General features: G+C 41.2%; 1 pseudogene; it reads right to left on the reverse strand.

The window, feature by feature from the left end:
• Positions 1-428: 428 nt before the first annotated feature.
• Positions 429-18,757, reverse strand: LOC135709720 (uncharacterized; annotated as a pseudogene).
• Between the last annotated feature and the right edge of the window lie 389 nt (positions 18,758-19,146).

Consider the following 19,146-nt stretch of genomic DNA (forward strand, 5'->3'; position numbering starts at 1 on the left):
CCTGCTCCAATTCTAAGATCTTAATCTCAATTCTATGATGCTCGGAAAATCGCAAGGTATCTACAGAATTCAAGAAACCCCATCTTTTTTGCATCTAGATCCATCTACTTGCATCGCGTTTTATATTTTTGCACTAGGGAATTCTGAGAGCAACTTTTAGAGAATGCAGGAAAGAATGCTAAGTGTGAAAATCCGCCGATATTAGTTATAGGCAAATCACCCACGGTGCTGCTAATTATTGTTCAACTTACCCGTGCAGTAGCTGAATCCAAAAATGACCTTTCACCAACTGTGTAAGAAAAGTCATGACCTACCTAGTTTTTATCCATCTCGTATCTTCCCTCTCCATTGGTATAAAAGTTATAAAAAGTATTTTGAAACAATAATTAATGATAATTAATTACTGAATCTAGATCCATCGCTTCCTGTTACCTCAATCCCAGGTCCCGCAGCATAGCCTTCATCCGGTGCTTGATGATCGGTATGCCATCCGCCGAGTGCAACTCGCGTCCTGTAATGATGAACAGTTCTTTGAACTGCTGCGTCCGGTGGGTCAACTTTCTGCCGTGCTCTTTTAGGAATCTCTAAACACTGCAGCGCTTCTTCCGAGTGTAGATAGTGCAAATCCAACACGCCCACATTGTTCAGCGTCAGCTTGTGCACCGCCATGATGGCATTCGAGGCCTTACTGCTATACATATCGATTTTGGTTCGATGAAGCCGGGCAACCTGGACATAGTACTCGGTCACCCTGGCCATGCCCCGCTGAATGGCATTCCGTGCCTTCTCGTGGCATTCGTTTTTCAGTTCCTGGTGGTCCTGGGACATATTGCGGCATTCTTCGGCCGTTTTCAGATTGATGTCGTCTTCGCTGGATGACGGTACCTGCTCGACCGTTGGAGGCGGCGAGGTTGAGGACGAAGGAAGTGGTTTCTGTTTTTCAGCTTCTGCTCGCTTCATAAGGGCTTCCCGTTCGCGGGCGATTTGGTTTCTCAGCTCTTCCGGAATGGAATAGTTTAGGACGGTTATAGTGTCGCTGAATTTGTGGGCATGTAGGATTTCTGCCAGGACTTTCTCGTCAATGACAAGTCATATGCGAGGCCAGATCTTGCGGAGCTTGCTTAGCCCATCCGTTGATTTCGCTTCGGTACGCCGTTAGGGCGTAGTCCATTTCCATAATGTCGTTCAGGTTGGGGGAATCCTCGATGGTCTTTTTGAACAAAACGGGATACTTTTCCTTCGCTTCCATTTGCTGTGCCAATCGAGCATCTTTTTTCATAAAATCCTGCTTTCCCCCTGCAGCTGTACATGGAATCCAAGAACGACAAATACAGCTGTTCTGCCATTTCGGAAGCCATGAAAACCTTTGTTCGTTCATTGGTTAGTTCGTCTAAGGAGATGGCACCGAACCATGCTTATTCTTGAAAGTGGCGTGTAGCTGGCTTATGAGATTAATTCCCAACGTCACTTCCAGCACTTCGGGATCGTTTTGCAAATCTTCCGCTTTGTCTTTTCTTTTCGTTGTGTTCCGGGGTGATTTCGAGCTGACGGTAGACCGATTGATTTCGTAACCCCCTCCACCACCACCACCACTACCGGAGGGATAACCGGAAGGCACTTGCGATACCATTGTTTCATTGCAATCGCCGCCGGCTTCCAAATTATCCGTTGTCTCGAATTCGTATGTCTTTTGCTCTTCTAGCAACAGATTTGCTGTCCAATCACCGTGCCCATTGCAGTTCTCGAACTCAAACAAATCCCACAGATACTGGACCGGAATCTGGGGATAGAGGATGCAAATTTCAGAGAAGCTAGTGTTTTCATTTTTGCATCCTCGTCTGTGCCTGACCAGAGCAATCCGTATCTTTTCCGACTTCTTCTTTTTGCTGGGCTTGACCGGCGTCACACCTGTGAAAATATGTCCTCACTCGTTTTCTCAGAACGGCCGTCCCGGTCGCGTTCTCTCCTGTGGCTTTGCCACGGCGAGGAAACGATTTTTGCAAATCCGTCCTCACTTGCATTCAGAACGGCCGTCTCGGTCGCGTTCTTATCCTGTGGCCGTGCCACCTCGATGAGACGATTTTTCGCAAATCCGTCCTCACTCGTTTTCTCAGAACGGCCGTCCCGGTCGCGTTCAAATTTCCAATTTTCCTTGCAAGTGGGTGATTTGCCCTTTATTACCTATCGGTGGTCTCCAAGATTCCAGGTTCGTCTCCTGGCAGGATCGCCAGAAATGTTAAAATCCGCCGATATTATTGTTCAACTTACCCGTGCAGCAGCTGAATCCAAAAATGACCTTTCACCAACTGACAGGAAATGTGTAAGAAAAGTCATGACCTACCTAGTTATTATCCATCTCATACTAAGGTAATTCTAAGAAGAATTCTTTCAGAGTTGCGAGAAGAATTCCAAGGACATTCTGAAAAGATTTCCCAGCTCATTCTCTAGAGAGAGATCATGAAGAGAGATTTTTCCTCCCGGGATAAAAGAGAGATCATGAATATGTTTGTTTTCTGTGTTTCCAAAATTATTTGAATTTATTCGGCTCCGCTGAGTTTCTTAAAACGTGTAAAATATGAGTTGTTGATTGCGATCCTTTAACATTCGATACATTTTTATAAATAAAGGAACTGTCCATTCCAAACCCGGCAAATTAACAATGAGCATTCAGCACGAGGCACCTTGGCCCACTGTCAGTACTCACTACTTGCCCTCTACAATGATTCAATTTCTTTGCTGATGAGTTTGGTTCTCTGCTTAACGCGTAGTTTGGTCTCTTCTGTTGTGCTCCATTGCGGAAGTTGTTGCGAGTTGATGCAGCAGTAGGTACGGACCGACCGACCGACCGACTAGTTGAGTTTCCGCATCGAGGAACATCATTCCGGTGCCGCATTCATCTTCTAGGATAACTGACGGGCTGACTGACTGGATTCATGAGATAGAGAGGAGTGATGGGGCGATGAAAGGGCGAGGCGAAGAACTGCTGCGAATAAACATTGCGCAAGAAGTTCGTCATAATTTCACCGGTTTTGCATTTCCATTTTAATTGTTGGCAAACTTTAATGAAGCCAGCTGCCCCCCAGTTGAAATCGGAGATGGATTTCCGGCATTGCCGAATCGTTCCATTGCTTTTGATGGGAGTGAATCTCCTTTTCGGGGAATCCAACGACGGAAAAAAATGGAAGAATGGAAGAGTGATATTATTAATGATTGTGTAATGGGGAGTCGAGTTAGTTTCTCCAGGAACTTTAACAGCAGAAAGGGGAGTGTATTAAGGCCCCTTTTATTGATTATGTATATTAATGACATGTAACGTGTTGTAAGATTTTGTGACATTATTCGTTTTGCAAAGGATAAGGTCTGTGCCAGAGAATAAAAACAAGGACACTCGAAATTTCATGCCAAACAAAATTTGCAGGAGGTATTTCAATGAATCTTTTTACATTCTTTCATTTAGCTACCGTAAGTGACGGTGAAATTGGCCCAAAAAATCAAAATGTTTCGTTCCCTGCCTCATAGCATTCACATTTTAGCAAGGAAAAACAAATTAAGCATGTACATAAGTGATCGAGCGTATCTTCTCCAAGATGACTATTCTATCACCAAACCATAGTCCTGAGGTTCTAGGAACTTCCCTGAAGCTTTTGAAAGTTTTCTGAAAATTTAGGGTTTTTCCTAAAAAACTTTGAACAACCCTCAGTTTTTTAAGCTTTGTTGAAGTTAAGTTGTCCGGTCGAATAAAATACGCCGCCCCGCCGGTCCCCAGTTCATGAGTTGATGGGTCGATAGGTAGGGTCCAGGTGTGGGAGTTGCCTCTCTGGCGTCTGTAGCATTGGTGCTCAGCACGGAAAACAAGCGACGAAAAATAAATCAAGGCCAACAAAAATACTCTGTCTCAGACGTCATGTCGATTAGAAGTGACATTTTCGTACTACGATTTATAGAAAAATGTTAAATACGGCAATTTAAAAAAAATAAGATCCAAAATGGCCAAATTTCAGAATAAATATGAATGAATATGATAACAAACAGTTACACAAAGTTTCATGCAAATCGAAGAAGGTCGTGGCGTCATTTGGCGTGGATCTGCTCTTATATAATTATTTTAAAAATAAATCGTCCAGCTCAAACCTTTATAGAGGTAAGAGGTGAAACCATCATCATCATTACAGAATGTATCAATCGTATTTAAACTACTCATACATGCTGTAAGTTATTGATCTAGCGGGATTCATTCATGCTTTCCATTTCAGACAAATTCAATGATTAACACCAGCAAATCAATTTGGTTATCTAATTGACTGAACGTGATTGTATCAAAAAAGGTACATTTTTGATAGAGTGCTCAATAATAACTAGTGCATTCCTAGCATTAAACCAACATCAACCTTCGAATCAAGTGCTGATAAATGATCCTTCGTACTGAGACGGTGCTAGAGTCTTCAGATTTGACACATTACGGCTACGGTGGATAGCCTGGCAAGAAAAATATACTCTCACTCACGTACCGTACTTGCCGTCGTGCTAACCGAAAAGTTTCCTGAGCTCTCGTGCTCTCAAATTGACTAAATTTGAATAAATAAAACATAAATTGAACACAATTGTTAGCAATGATCATTGTCGGACGGTGGAGAACGAGGCAAACGAGAGAAAGTGTGTACAGTCCAAGAACTCAACAGAAGATGATTCGAAAATGTGTAGAAAATGGATACCATATATTTTCCTCGCCAGATAAGGTGAATGCGTTGTACATGACTAGCAGAAGTTCACAAAACAGATACAACCCTCCACCCTCCACCCCCCCCCCCTCATCGACCACACGTACACGTATGATTCTCTATATGGAGTCGTTTGTTTTTCGGTCGAATCATCTGGACCCGAAATGGCTTGCGGGTGATGAGGGAAGGAACTAGATGCGGTTGGCAGGATCGCTTGTAGAAGAAAAATGAACGTAAATACAGCGAATCATAAATATATTTATATGTACCACCTTTCCTTCGATATTGCTTTTGTTCGGGATTTTGGTTGTTGTGGGCGCCGGGTGAATAATGCTGCACGATGGTATTATTATGATTTTGCTTTGGTACGCTTCCGTTGTTTCCCAGCCAGCCCATGGAGGGAAGAATACGTGTGTTGGTGGCAGGTATTGCAAGGAGCTGAAAAGGAATCACTTTCCTTTGTTGTGCTGCGGTTGGTTATGCTGTTTTGGTGCGTCGCGATGCTGCCGAGGGTGTAGAATACAAGTCGAAAGCGACTACAGCAATCCCCCGAAGAGCGCGCTTTAAATTTGGGTTTAATTTGGGTGTCAACTCTTAACTATCAAACATTTTTGTTTACTGCGAAAAGGATACTTATCATTTAAACGATGGTTTAAAACACTCTTTTCGATTTATCAATATTTTTGCAACCATGTTAAAGATTAAAGAAAATGAGTCCTCCGTAGTTCAGAGCAGTTTCAAAAACTCTTTCAGTGTTTATTTTTTCTAATTTTTGTTTGAGTTTTCAAAAGGGTGGGGAACTCGGGTACAATTTTGAAACATTATTTTCAAAAGTTTTGTTCCTCAGGGCAGAGAATCGCTTTTTAATTTGTTTTTGCAAATCCAGCCAGATAAATTTTATGACAGGATCGCGTGTTCTTTGATACTTTCCTGACATTTTTTCAGACGGATCAAGAGCAGAAGATTATCGTCTATTATAAATTAATCGAATTTAACCTCGCACTTTCGTAATGGGGCAGCTTTTGTTTCAACTGTAGAAGTATTCAGAGATTCAAGAGCATAATTAATTTCATCTTTGGTTTGCAAAGGAATGTTTGGATCGAAGCTATATTTCATAAACGTTCGATATTGCTCCCAATCAGCTCTATGGTAATTGAAAGTATAGCTGTTGGGATTAGAAATTATTTCTTGGGAGATTTCAAAAGTTACTGGAAGGTGATCAGAGCCAAAGTCAGCATGGGTAGCCAAATGGCTACAAAGTTGACAAGAATCAGTTAAAAATTAGAAGCAGGAATGATGTTTGTATTTCCTACCTGTTGCTTAGCACGATATTGTAAGAACGCTTTATGAGTCTTACATTCCCGAGAATCGGATTTGTGGTTTTCACCACAATTTGAACATGTAATTTTTTTAGGATCTTCCTCTACAGGACAGTTGTCCTTAGCGTCAGAGGAATCACCACAATCCATGCATTTAGCTGGTATGTAGCAATTTTTGGTTCCGTGACCCCATCCCTGGCACTGGGTGAAGTCTTGGAAATTTCATCCAGTCTTCCTGAAGTGTTCCCACTTCACTTGGACATGGAGCATAAGGCTAGCTTTTTCTAAGGTCTTAAGGTTGTTTAGTTTACTAGACTTGAAGTGAATTAAATAAAAATCATTGGAAATCCCGTTGAGCGAATCGCCAGGACGGGATTTCATTTTCATTTTGACTACTTGGACAGGCTCAACTCCAAGTAATTTAGTCAAGTCATCTGATTCAGGTCATCCAGTGGTCATGATCTGATCCACCACTGGCCAGTCCTTTCAAGACAACCTTAAACAGGCGGTTAGTTTGGATATCATAAGTAAAAAATATGTGTTGTTTCTCAGTTAGATACTTGAGAAGACATTTAAATCCGTCCAAGGTTTCCGCCAATGAACAGCATTCACCCCGACGTCCAATTTGCAGTGAAAACTTAAATTGAGCGAAGTTCAACAGTTCCTTGCGAAGAGCATGGAAATCGGAAATGATTATCACAATAGGGGGAATCTTTTTCTTCTTGGCATTAAGTCTGGAAAGTTAATTACATTTTTTACTGGATGATGAATCATTCTCATCATCCGTGAGCAAATCAAATTGATTGCTCAAATTAATTTCATCAGAAGGGGGATCAAGAGATTGCCCTTTTCTTTTGCGTTTAGGCGCCATGGCGGCAGTAAAACGTTTCTCCAAATCGACTTCCAAGTAGATTACAATAAGAATCTGAAGGATCGAAGAGGAATTTTCCAAATCGATATCCAAGAAGGATTACCTCGGTTAGGGTCCAAACAAGGATCGATGAGGAATAAGAGTCGAACAAGGTTGAAAATTTCAGGTAATTATGAGCTAGTGCTGTTTAAATCAGTTGCAGCTTTAGGTAGCAGTAACACTTCTTTCAGACTTTAGAAACTGGACGACGATATACCCCAGCAGATGTTTGCACGTCTACTACTCTAACTACTGAATCCTTGCCAGGATAAACCTTCAAAATCCTGCCCAATGTCCATGACTGTGGAGGTAAGTTATCTTCTTTAAGAAGGACAATAAGACCAGGGACAATGTTACAAGAACCTTTCTTCCATTTGGTGCGAGCTTGTAGCATATTAAGATATTCGGATGACCAACGTTTCCAAAAATGTTCTCGAAGTGACTGTAAGTATTTCCAACGGGTCAAACGGTTTACAGGGATTCCCTCAAGAGTAGGTTCAGGAAAAGCAACCAATTCTCGACCAATAAGAAAGTGGGCGGGTGTTATGGCAGATGGTTCATGGGTGTCTAACGAGCTAGCGAAAAGTGGACGTGAATTAAGGACTGCTTCTATCTGCGTGAGAACAGTGTAAAATTCTTCGAAATTGAGAGAGGCATTGGTCAGAATTTTACGCAAATGGGTTTTTGTACTCTTCACCCCAGCCTCCTCCAATCCTCCAAAATTGGGTGATCGAGGTGGAATGAATTTCCAAACAATTTCGCGGGCACAACAGAACTCATTGATATTTCCTTTCGCTTGATCATCACGGAACATCAAAAAAAGTTCGTGAAGATCAGATTTAGCAACAGCAAAATTTGTGCCATTGTCGGAATGTATTTCTTCCACTAGTCTCCGACGGCTGACAAAGCGCTGTAATGCAGCTATAAAAGCTACTGACGACAAGTCGAAAACTAATTCCAAATGAATTGCTTTGGTAGCAAGGCAAATGAAAATACAAATATAGGCTTTTGTTCGAACGGTTTTTCGTAGACCGACCTTTATGAACATCGGTCCAGCAAAATCTACGCCGGTGTGAGAGAATGGAGTGGAAGGAACAACACGTGCTTCGGGCAAACTGCCCATCAAAGGCTGTAGAAAACGGGGGCGAGAACGGAAACATGTCACACATTTTCTCAATACCTTACGAATGGTAGATTTAGCGTTGATTAACCAAAATTTCTGACGTAGAAGCGACATTAATCCAGACGGTCCTAGGTGAAGATATTACAAATGCATATCACGAATGAGCAGTTCACTAACAAGCTTCATACGGCAAACGGGAGCTATTCAACCTACCACCAACTCTTATTAAACCGTCCACAATAATAGGATCCAGCATCGCAAAACGACGACTAGGCTTTCCTGACGAAATAAGGCTTTTTTCGTCCGGCATCTCAAGATGTTGAACTAACCCAATCACAAAAATCATCGACCTTCGCAATTCGGAAACAGTCAAGTGAACGGAAGACATACGGTTTGCATGGTTTGATCTGCAATTGTTCGCAAAGCGTAAGACGTAACCAATCACTCTTTGCAATTTTCGAAATGAGCCGAAAGCTTCAAGAAATGGAACATCTTGCAGAACAATGGTAGCAGAGACTACTGGCATGCTCGGACAAAAATCGGGTAACTCAGATTCTGGGAATAGATCCTGACTTGCGAATTCACACTGGCGCATTTTCAGAAATGATGGCCCACACCACCACAAATCATTTACTGCAAGATACTGTGGCAGCTGTCCTCGAGACACAATGTCGGCTGGGTTTTCGATAGAACGAACGTAATGCCAGGAATAATCAACGGTTGCTGTATTAATTTCCGTTACACGGTTGCGGACGAAGACTTCAAGCTGGCTGGAAGACTTTTTCAACCAGGCGAGTACAATACGACTGTCGGACCACAAATACACGCGATTTATGTCTATTTTCAACGACGAGATGCATTTGGGAACCAATTTTGACAACAATAAGGCGGCACATAATTCCATTCTAGGGATCGTCAAAGGTTTCAAGGGAGTAATTCTTGATTTACTGCATAGCGACGACATTTTTACATCGCTATCCGAAACAACTCTCAAATAAACAGCTGCTCCGTAAGTAAGCACTGTTGGAAGCGTCAACGAACCCATGTATTTCGACGAATTAAACGTCCGTCAATCCCACGTAGCGGGGAATCTTGATCATATCAATATACTTCAACGAATCTCTAAACGTAAGCCAAGACTGCAGAACTTCACCTTCCAATGAGTCATCCCAACCCAAACCATCTTTCCACAAACACTGCATGATTTTCTTTGTCAAAACAATCACCAGAGCAATAAGACCCAAAGGATCATACAGTGAACCCTCTTTCAAGCTTACAACGTGTTTCTGATTCAATTTTCTTGCACCCAGCTTCTGCGAACGAAGTTACTTTATTATTTAAAAATTTGGAGTGAAATAAAAGCTGTGGTCCTGATTGCATTTCAGCGGTTATTATCAAAAATAACTCTTCGCGAATCTTGGCGGAAGCATTCAATTAAATACTGGAAACAGGTTTTTATCCAGATTGCTTAAAAGTTGCTACGGTAGGTCCTATTCTCAAATCCGGGGACTCAAGCGATCCATGTAATTATCGTCCAATTTCAACGTTATCAATTTTTAATAAATTTTGGAAAAATTACTGCTCAATAGATTCATGCCTTTTCTAAATAAACATAAAGAATTATATAGGGGAAATGGCTCTAATGTTGGCCTATGGGTCTAAGATTGGGCCCGTCGCTAAAAATCTGCTATTTATCAATTTTATCTAGATGAACGCGTCATTGGGACGGTACTCATGGATATTTTTGGTCGCTTTTGAAAATTTAGTCGATTGCTGAATTTATGTATGGGCCCAAATTAGGGACATTTAGGCCGACATTGCACACATTTCCCTTAGCTCACAATATGGTTTTCGGCAAATGAGTAGTACATCTACTGCAACTGCTGAATTGTTGGATGATGTTATCAATGGTATTCATAGATTTGCGTAAAGCATTTCATACGCTAAACCACTCCATTCTCTTGGAAAAACTTGAAGGGTATGGAATCAGAGGAGTTGCAAACGATGTGATACGTGACTATTTGTCAGGAAAAACAGTATGTTTCTATACGTACATCTAAAAGTTCTGTAAAGCCAATTGGAGTGGGCGTACCTCAAGGGAGTAATATAGGCCCATTACTGTTTCTTATGTACGTAAATGATTTGTCCAGACTTCAATTGAAAGGGGTTCCACGCTTATTTGCCGCCGATACTGCTCTTTTCTATCCGCAAACTAATGTAGAGCTTATAGTTCGTGATATGAATCAGGATTTACAGGCTTTATCAAAATACTTCTCAGCTAACCTGCTTTCCCTGAATGCTTCAAAAACGAAATGTATGTTTGTTCGTTCCCCTAGGAAGTCTGTACCACAGCTTGGCAACGTAACATTGAATTCATGTACAATCGAAGAAGTTTGAGTTTGTTGTGTTGGCCACATAAACGTTAAGTTTCATCATTCTATTCAATTACTACTAGAAATGTTAATAATTTACAACTGTCAAGAGCTCACACAATTATTGCTCAGAAAAGGATTTCGATTATAGTTCCACACAGCAAAAAAATAATTTTGATATCACATCAAAGTGGATGCACTACAATCATGTCGAAAATTTCATGTAATTTTTATGACCACATAAATAAACAAATGCAGTAAGAGCAGCGTAATGTCAGTTCATGCATTGTATTAATGATAATTTTGTCCTTTTTAGCAAGTAATATTACACCATATTTTCGACATGATTGTAGTGCATCCACTTTGACGTGATATCGAAATTATTTTTTTGCTGTGCAAAGACATACATCCGTTTGCCTCTAGAGTTAAAACAAATTAACAACCGCGGTGTTTTTAGAATCAAATAAAAAAAATATTTAAAACGGCATTCTTGGATGAGTTCATCTTGTATTACCTACCAGAAGCATAATTGTTCCTCGATTAAAATAGTTGTAAATTTTTGGATTAATGCTTTGTATACAAGTGGGTTCCTTAAAAGAAAATTCGTTTCCACTGGGACATCACATCCATACAATATGATAAATATCAACCTCCTTTTATTATTATTATTTTTCTATTTGTTTTGACGTAGGACTACGTCTGTAATTTATATATGGAGGCACACTTTGTGAAAACCGAAAATGGAACATGTAACAAAATTATGAAAGATTTTAAACGGTTATAACTCAGCTGCCCCTGGATTAATTTCAATGATTTTGTCACCAATCGATCAGAAATATTCCTACGCATCTGTTTATTTTAAGACTTTATGTCAATATTTAAAATTGAATGTGCAACTGTTGCTATTATCATCAACATTATCACCGATTGCCTGCGATAAGCGATTTCCCTAACACAGATTTCAAAGTTGAATTCCATTTGGTCTCATCAAAAGGTGTTTATTCAATCACCGCGTGGGGAGTGATGGTGTTCTCCAGTATACAACGAAAGGCTTCCTGCAAGCATAGTTGAAGATGCTAATTTCAAATAACAGACTGTAGTGGTAATTTTTATACGATAGATGGAGTAGATGAAAGCATAGAGTTGATAGTTCCGTTAGAGTACGGCAGTGTGAAGATTGCATATAGATATTAGAATAGAGAGCTAGGAGAGCCTTTTTGTCAGTGGTGGTGGGGGGGGGGGGGGCACCCCTCACTATCCCTCTCCACAGGGGGAGTTTGGTAAAGAGAGATGAAAAAACCGATTTGTACCTTCCTTAAAAGTTGTCCTAGCTCTCTATTCTAATATCTATATGCAATCTTCACACTGCCGTACTCTAACGGAACTATCAACTCTATGCTTTCATCTACTCCATCTATCGTATAAAAATTACCACTACAGTTTGTTATTTGAAATTAGCATCTTCAACTATGTAAATCGTTGACTTCACGTAGAAGTAATACTAAAACATATAGTCAAAGTTCCTGCAAGCAGCTAGCTATCGAGGTCTGATCGGATTCAGTTCCAATCACCGTTTGTGGTGGTGTCCGGTCGTCGGCATCATCATCAGCAGCAGCAGTGCTTTCGGCGCGTGGCGTTGAACATTGTGCTTCAGTACAGCAAGCAAGCAGCGAGCTGCAGCTTACATGAGCATCCATAGAAGGAGGAAGAAGCCGCACCGCTATTGATCGGAATCAGTAGCTCTTCGTGAGTTGCTGTGCCAAGCGCGTCACCCTCATTCCAAACAACATACAGCTCACCAGCCTCATCTGTATTTAACACGCTAATTGCTCAGTATTACTCAACCATCACGACAAACGGTCATTTTCAGGACGACCATAAATTTGTAAAAGAGCACTTTTGGACATTTGACAAGGTCATCTATCGAATGTCAGTTCCCATATCAAGATAGAGCTGGAGTTAAGGCGTAACAGCTTTTGTTAACAATAACTTCATTCGATAATGTCTTGAAAGTCAAGACTCGTCTACGAAAATCAACATCACCATTAAGTAGGGTAAGAGTTCCCCTACACGAAGGTAATGTTAGTTTGCGTGGGCGTGCCTTGAATTTATAAAAATCATCGAGAGAAGTCATTGTTTACAAAAGCTGTTATGCCTAATTCCAGCTCTATCTAGATATGTTTAAATCTGAGATGACGGCAACATTGGGGGTGCAATTTCAAAAACCAAAGTCGGTCGCGGCATGAAAGTGGTCAGATTTTGATCCAGATATGATGGATTTTAATTCTTAGCACCAATCGATAGGAATTTTTTTCTACTAATCTGTTAAAATTAAGACTTGTCCATTTTTCAAAATGTCACTATTGGAAATTGCTCGAATGTGCAACTCCAATAGTGACATTTGCGGTGTGGTGAGTGGTTGTGTTCTCCAGTACACTACGAAAGGCTGCCTGCAAGCAGCGAGCTGCAGCCCACAGGAGCATCCATAGAAGGAGGAAGAAGCCGTACCGCTATTGATCGGAATCAGTAGCTCTTCGTGAGTAGCTGTGGGCCATCTATGTCAAGCGCGTCATACTAAAGAGTATAAACCGAGAGAACCCCGCTCAAATTCCTATTCCCACACAAAACACAAGCTCCTGCTGCAGTTAACCAATAAGATTTATTATATAAGACCACGTCACCATTGCGTACAACCCCATAGGGCTGTCTCTTGTAGTTTTTTTTATCAGCTCATTATTAGCTTTATTAGTTCCTTATTTTGCTGCACAGATTGAGCTGGGATAGAAGCGTCTATTACCAGGGGCTCACTTGAGCTCTTTGGTGTGGGGGATAGTGGTGGCTCAAAACGTTGTGGTAAAAAAGCGTACCGAAAAAGCTGGACATCAACTAAATTACTGGTTGCTGAATTCGTAGTTCAAGCAAGTTGAACATCAAATTCAACAGTCCACACCTATAGCGCATCATCAACGACGAACGATAAACAAAATCATGAGCGGTTCGTTGGCATCGTGCCGAGCCGATGTGCATCGCACAGTGTTCGGGTTTCTCTTTTGGTTCGGTTTGGTTCATCAAAGAAACCCAGTGCTGTGCATACATGAGTAGGTTGCCACCGAGCCCCACCGAGCGGTGTTTTTACCAAGTCTGGTTAATTTAACAAAGATTTGTGCGATTTGCTAGCCCCGAACTGTACTGGATGAATCAAATTTTGCTTTATATCTGCTCACACTTGCCCCACTTACATCTTCTCCCACTTTTATGTATCTTATATTTCTGAATTGTTGATTTGTTATTATGCAATCACCTACAATTGGCTCACTGTATCGCGCATATTGTCTCATCTCAGTGAGTATCATCTAGGGGAACTGGGTGTTAAACGCGCCGAACTTCTTTAGCAGCAATTGGTATGAAAATGTTATCAAATGATAAATCCTACACACAAGATTTTTTGCCGAATCTCGCAAAAAACTCCTGAGCTGGCAAAACCAAAACGAAGATTTACGAATTTTGGATGAAACATAATTGGATTTCTTTTGAAAACTCCAATGTCGTTGTATTAATTTGTTTTTTTTTTATAGTCACTGTAATACATTTTTGATCATTCGTGACTTGCCCGGGGATGAGGTTTGAACTCGTGACCTTAGGCATGAGAGGCATGGATGCTTTCCACTACGCCACGCCCGGCTTCTAAATGTCGTTTTTATATTACCACGCTGGCACGTTCTACACCATTTCCCCCCTATAAGAACTGGGTAAGGAAGCAGTGAATTACTTGGTTTTCCCACTTGTCGATGGGTGGTGACGGTGCCATCGTAAAAAAGCAGGACCAATTGTTTCTTGCACTTCCAACTCGTAGGGGAGAACAGTCTTTAACGCACCCCATGGGGTTAAATGGCACCGCGCAGTTTATGGTTACTTTCCCCTTTCCTAAGTATTGAGATTTTATGATCCGAAATGCTAGTTTAAGAACGGAACTATCAATGCTACACGTTCCATTCACTTATTAATAATGCTACCAAAAAAAAAACCGCTTGAGGCCATTTTATCCCAGGGGTGCGTTTTGGCCTGTACTACCCTACCTATGTGTATGTAGGTATAAGCAGCGCTGAACAGGATCGAAAGAATATTGCACTCTGAATGCTGTTTCTGATACTTTCGACCCTGGCAAAGACAAGCGGAAGATAAAGTAATGTCTAGTCTGGTGGCTAGTGATGTTGCTCCGGGTTACGGAGATCTTTGAACCATAAAAATATTAAATTTCATCCCTCGACTCGATGCTTGTTTTACGGTGTATTTTTATCATTCGGCAGAACAAGTAATAGAGCTATACCTATTCCGAGAATCAACCAACCATTTCCATGTGCGCTTGACAGTAGTCAGGTATGTATATATTCGCATTGTTTCCGCTCTCGAGAATCAGCTGTTCGTTGGAGCGCGAAGTCTCGGGAAGTCGTCGGTTGGTGAATGATACAGTATCGTTCGGCAGTTGGAACGTTGTATTGTGCGATGTTCTATCATTTGAATTTTCATTGAATTCCTTAGAAAACCTATCAAACGCGATGCATTGAAGCGGACAGAAGAGATATTAGCTTCACGAAAGGATGCTTATTACCATGCTGACGGAGTACAGATTTGATTGCGAGGAGCTTTCGTTGGAAAAGGAATACAGCAGTCGGATCAGTGTGATGTATTTCTTTCTATATTTAACCTCATTCAAATTGACTGTTTCGATCTGCTTTTGACTTTTACTGTCAGCTGATGAAATGCTATCCATTCCCGAAAACCCATCGGGATTGCCTGGGTGAAAAGCGATACCACAATTTTCGAGCCGGAAGCACATTTTTAAAACGTCACGTTCAGCGTGCCAACTTGCAACATCGTATATCCACCCCACGTACGTTCATATCCTTGTTGCTTGCTATGTATTCTTTGTCGCCTCATCAACACCCTCCCCACCCCCGCTGAGGAAAGGGCTCACAATTGTTGAAACCAAACCGCACCGCTCACTTGCTTGCCGGCATGCTTGCTCGCCTTTGGGTTTCGTTTTCTCGCCACACACACACACACACCCGGGATCCGGTTTTGTCCAAACCACGTTTCATTGAGAAATAAACAGAGGCATCGTTGGTTCTTGTATCGCTCTCATCGTAGCTACGTTTTTCTCGCGTTCCCGTGAGCTGAACTTGTGTATTCTTTTTCGATGGGATGCTGCCGTTGCTCCTCTGAGGGAATCTGCATAAGAGCATAATACACTCACGCCTCGGTCGAGCTGGAGAGTAGGGTGTTGATTTCGTCCTTGCGGGATGGTTGGTTCAGCCACTTGTCGGTTTACCAACGAAGATCTACCGCAGCAGCCACCACACATTGAATCACATACGTTCGTTGCCTAGCGAAATGGAGGATGGGGGAGCGTATGCCGTGTGCACGTCGTTCACTATATGGCAGACTCATCAACCAGCTAAGGGGAGTTGGGGATAAGTTTATCTCCTTTGGGATGAGAACGGTCGAATATGTTGCAGCTATTTAGACTTCATGGACAGTTAATTTTTTGAGTCTCAATCATTAAGATGGGTATTGCTTTTTTAATGCTAGCAATGTTTATTGCTGAAGGAGTTTTTTGGGTTGTTTGGGAACCATCATCAAACATGAAAACTATAAGCTGATGGCCAACAAGCTGCGATGATTATATGTGCTATCCGAAAAAAATTAGCAGCTCCTGGTTAAAAAACGGAAAAAACGGAATTTTTGAATTGACCTTCTCTGATTTGTATGAAACTTTACGTAATTGTTTGTTATGATAAATGATTCAAATTTTTGCTCAAACTCGGCCATTTTGGATCTTGTAAAATTTTCAAAGTGGCGCCCCTGAATTTTTTAAAAAAATTGATGCGCTGAATAAAATGACCTCTAGGACAAGGTTATAGTTAAAAATAATGTCTTTCTGTAATGAATATTTTTTTATTAAAAAAAAACAAAACCAAGTTACATTAAAATGTCTTTGCTTGTCTTTTGAAAAATAAATAAAAAAAATAATGATAAAAAGCTTATGAAATTTACAAACTTTTGGAATGTACAAAACCATCGACACTTGAAAACTAACAAAAATCGCAGAACAAGAACTTTTGGTAAAATTTTTGAACTTTTTGTTAGTACGTATGTATTTTTTCCACAGAACATTATTTAAAATGTATCTAACATTGCTCTCTGGGAATACTTTACATGAAAAAAATATTTTAACAAAAAGTTTTAAAATTTGATCAAATGTTCTTGTTTTACGATTTTTGATAGTTTGGCCTTAGATAGCCTAGTCAGGGAAGGCGCTGTATTACCAAGCTGGAGGTGTTGGCGTGTTCACGGTCCGATTTAGTAAGTCTTTCAGATTGTAAATTTTCTTGACTACCCTGGGAACAGAGTATTATTATACTAGTCAAACAATATACAAATTCATGCATTGGTTGACATATGTAGAATACTCTCAATTAATACCTTAGGGAGTGTTTAACCCTACCCTACCCATGAGGGGACTGTTAAAAAGAAACTCTTTCATAATCGTACAAAGCTATTAAGGAGGCTATGAAAACGCAAGATTATCAGCTTTAATAGCAAGCTGTGGTGTAACGATCAGGAATTTTGTATAAATTTGTATATGAATTGACAGGCTTAAACTGTTTTGAATTAAATTTCCTTTGGGTAGGCAATAGGAAAACTTTAGCATTTTGCTGTATCTTTCCTAAGAAAAGTCCTTTCAATTTATAGATAAGGTAGGAAAGGGACTAAGGCACTTCTATCGGCCAAGTTATCTTTCGTGTCTTTAGACTCACGAAAGTACACGATGGGTCTTACATTTCCTTAATCTGAGGATTCACAGGCTCGATCATTTCGTTTGTGGCTTCCCACCAATCCAGAAGTGTGCGCGTGTGTGCTCGAAATTTGCTGTTTTGTCCGCACTCGTGCTAGTGTTCACCTTTCTGTTGTAGTGTTGTACCTTCATTCCACAGCAACCAATTGCGCACGCAAGCGCGATTCTTCTTCCCATCGGATGGAATTTCCCGGCAATTGTCAACCGGCCGGAAGCGGACAGATCCGTGAAAGCATCGGTCCGAATAGGTTCAAGGGACCTCCACGTGGACAGGATCCATACGCCGGCTCGTCATCAAAACCGGCACGGCATAGTAACCGCCATCACATCGGCGTGTGAAGGGCCGAACCGCCATTTGCTACTGTCATCAAAGGGGTGACGCTTTCTACGCGACACCGAGTGCGTCGAACCCGTCGACAGGTCATCGACTGTGACCGTTGGCAAAACCAACGTAAGCTGCAACAAGCCATCATCTGGTGAGTCAACCATGCCTTTATTTATTTGTGGAGTGTGGCGTCCGGTCAGGGCGCCACTAAGTACTTTGACTATATGTTTTAGTATTACTTCTACGTGAAGTCAACGATTTACATAGTTGAAGATGCTAATTTCAAATAACAGACTGTAGTGGTAATTTTTATACGATAGATGGAGTAGATGAAACGGAACTATCAACTCTATGCTTTCATCTACTCTATCTATCGTATAAAAATTACTGTTATTTGAAATTAGCATCTTCAACTATGTAAATCAGGTCCGTGATGACTTGCCAAAACTCGTCGATTCCGCCAAAAACATACATGCGTAATTCAACGTTGCAAATCCTTGTCACCAGGCATATGCCTTTGTAGAGCTGAGCTACCGATTTGTGACGACACCCAACAACACATAAAGCTGGGCTTAGACTAGGCAGTTGAATTCAATTGATCATTTTGGATGGTCAAGCTTTGAACCCACCACAGCAAGCTTTTGGCGCTACTTTATATGGACGATCAAATGTAAAATACTGTGGTAGCCACAGCACAGTTCTGTCAAAACCTCAGCATTTTCATTGATCCATTGGCTTGAAAAGTTAAGCCTGGTTCAACATTTTTTTTTCAATTCAATTGAGTTGATCAAGTCAGTTGAATGGCATGGTTTACACGTTCAATTCGCGTTCAAGTCAGTTGAATTCAACTGACTTGATCAATTGACTTGCCCTGTCTAAATTAGAGATAGGCAATCCGCTCCTGAGCTGTTCTATAGACCCAATTCTCTATAGTGAGCTGATGACCCGCGGTTCATTTTTTAGGAACCGCAGCTCATCAGCTCACTGATATCACAAGTCTAAACCATTCAATCCATCATTCATAGCGGAACTTTTCAAAAAAGGACTCATTACTCCACTTACGCATTGAATAGTCATCGCGTAAACCCAGACGCAATCGTAATACACCATGTGCCTACTGATCGACAGCACCATTGTTAAATGCAAACTTCCAAGCGGCTGTTTGGGAGAGAGAGAGACATAGTATGCACATGTGCTACGCGATGTTAATTTTCTACTGGTATTATCCAATTTATTTATTTACCCAGCTCTTATTGCTGATGTTATTCCTCACCTCTCCTCCCATCATTCTCTAGAGGAGCGGAAGATCCGCACAAAACAAATAACCGAAAAGCGAAATGCAGCTCTCCAGCTTATCAGCTCAGCTCCGGGTCCGAATCATCTACTCGAATAATTCACTGGGAGCTGTTGACAACTCTCGGGCCCGTCCAGCTCTTCGGATCTTTTTTCTCTCTCGATTCTTCACGATTCAGCTCCGGATCCGGATCTGAGCTGAGCTGTACACAGAAAAAAAATGTAATATC

This window comes from Ochlerotatus camptorhynchus, unplaced genomic scaffold (genome assembly GCF_037179485.1).
Source record: "Ochlerotatus camptorhynchus isolate MF236.1 unplaced genomic scaffold, CSIRO-AGI_Acam_v1.1 ptg000036l, whole genome shotgun sequence".
NCBI lineage: Eukaryota > Metazoa > Arthropoda > Insecta > Diptera > Culicidae > Ochlerotatus > Ochlerotatus camptorhynchus.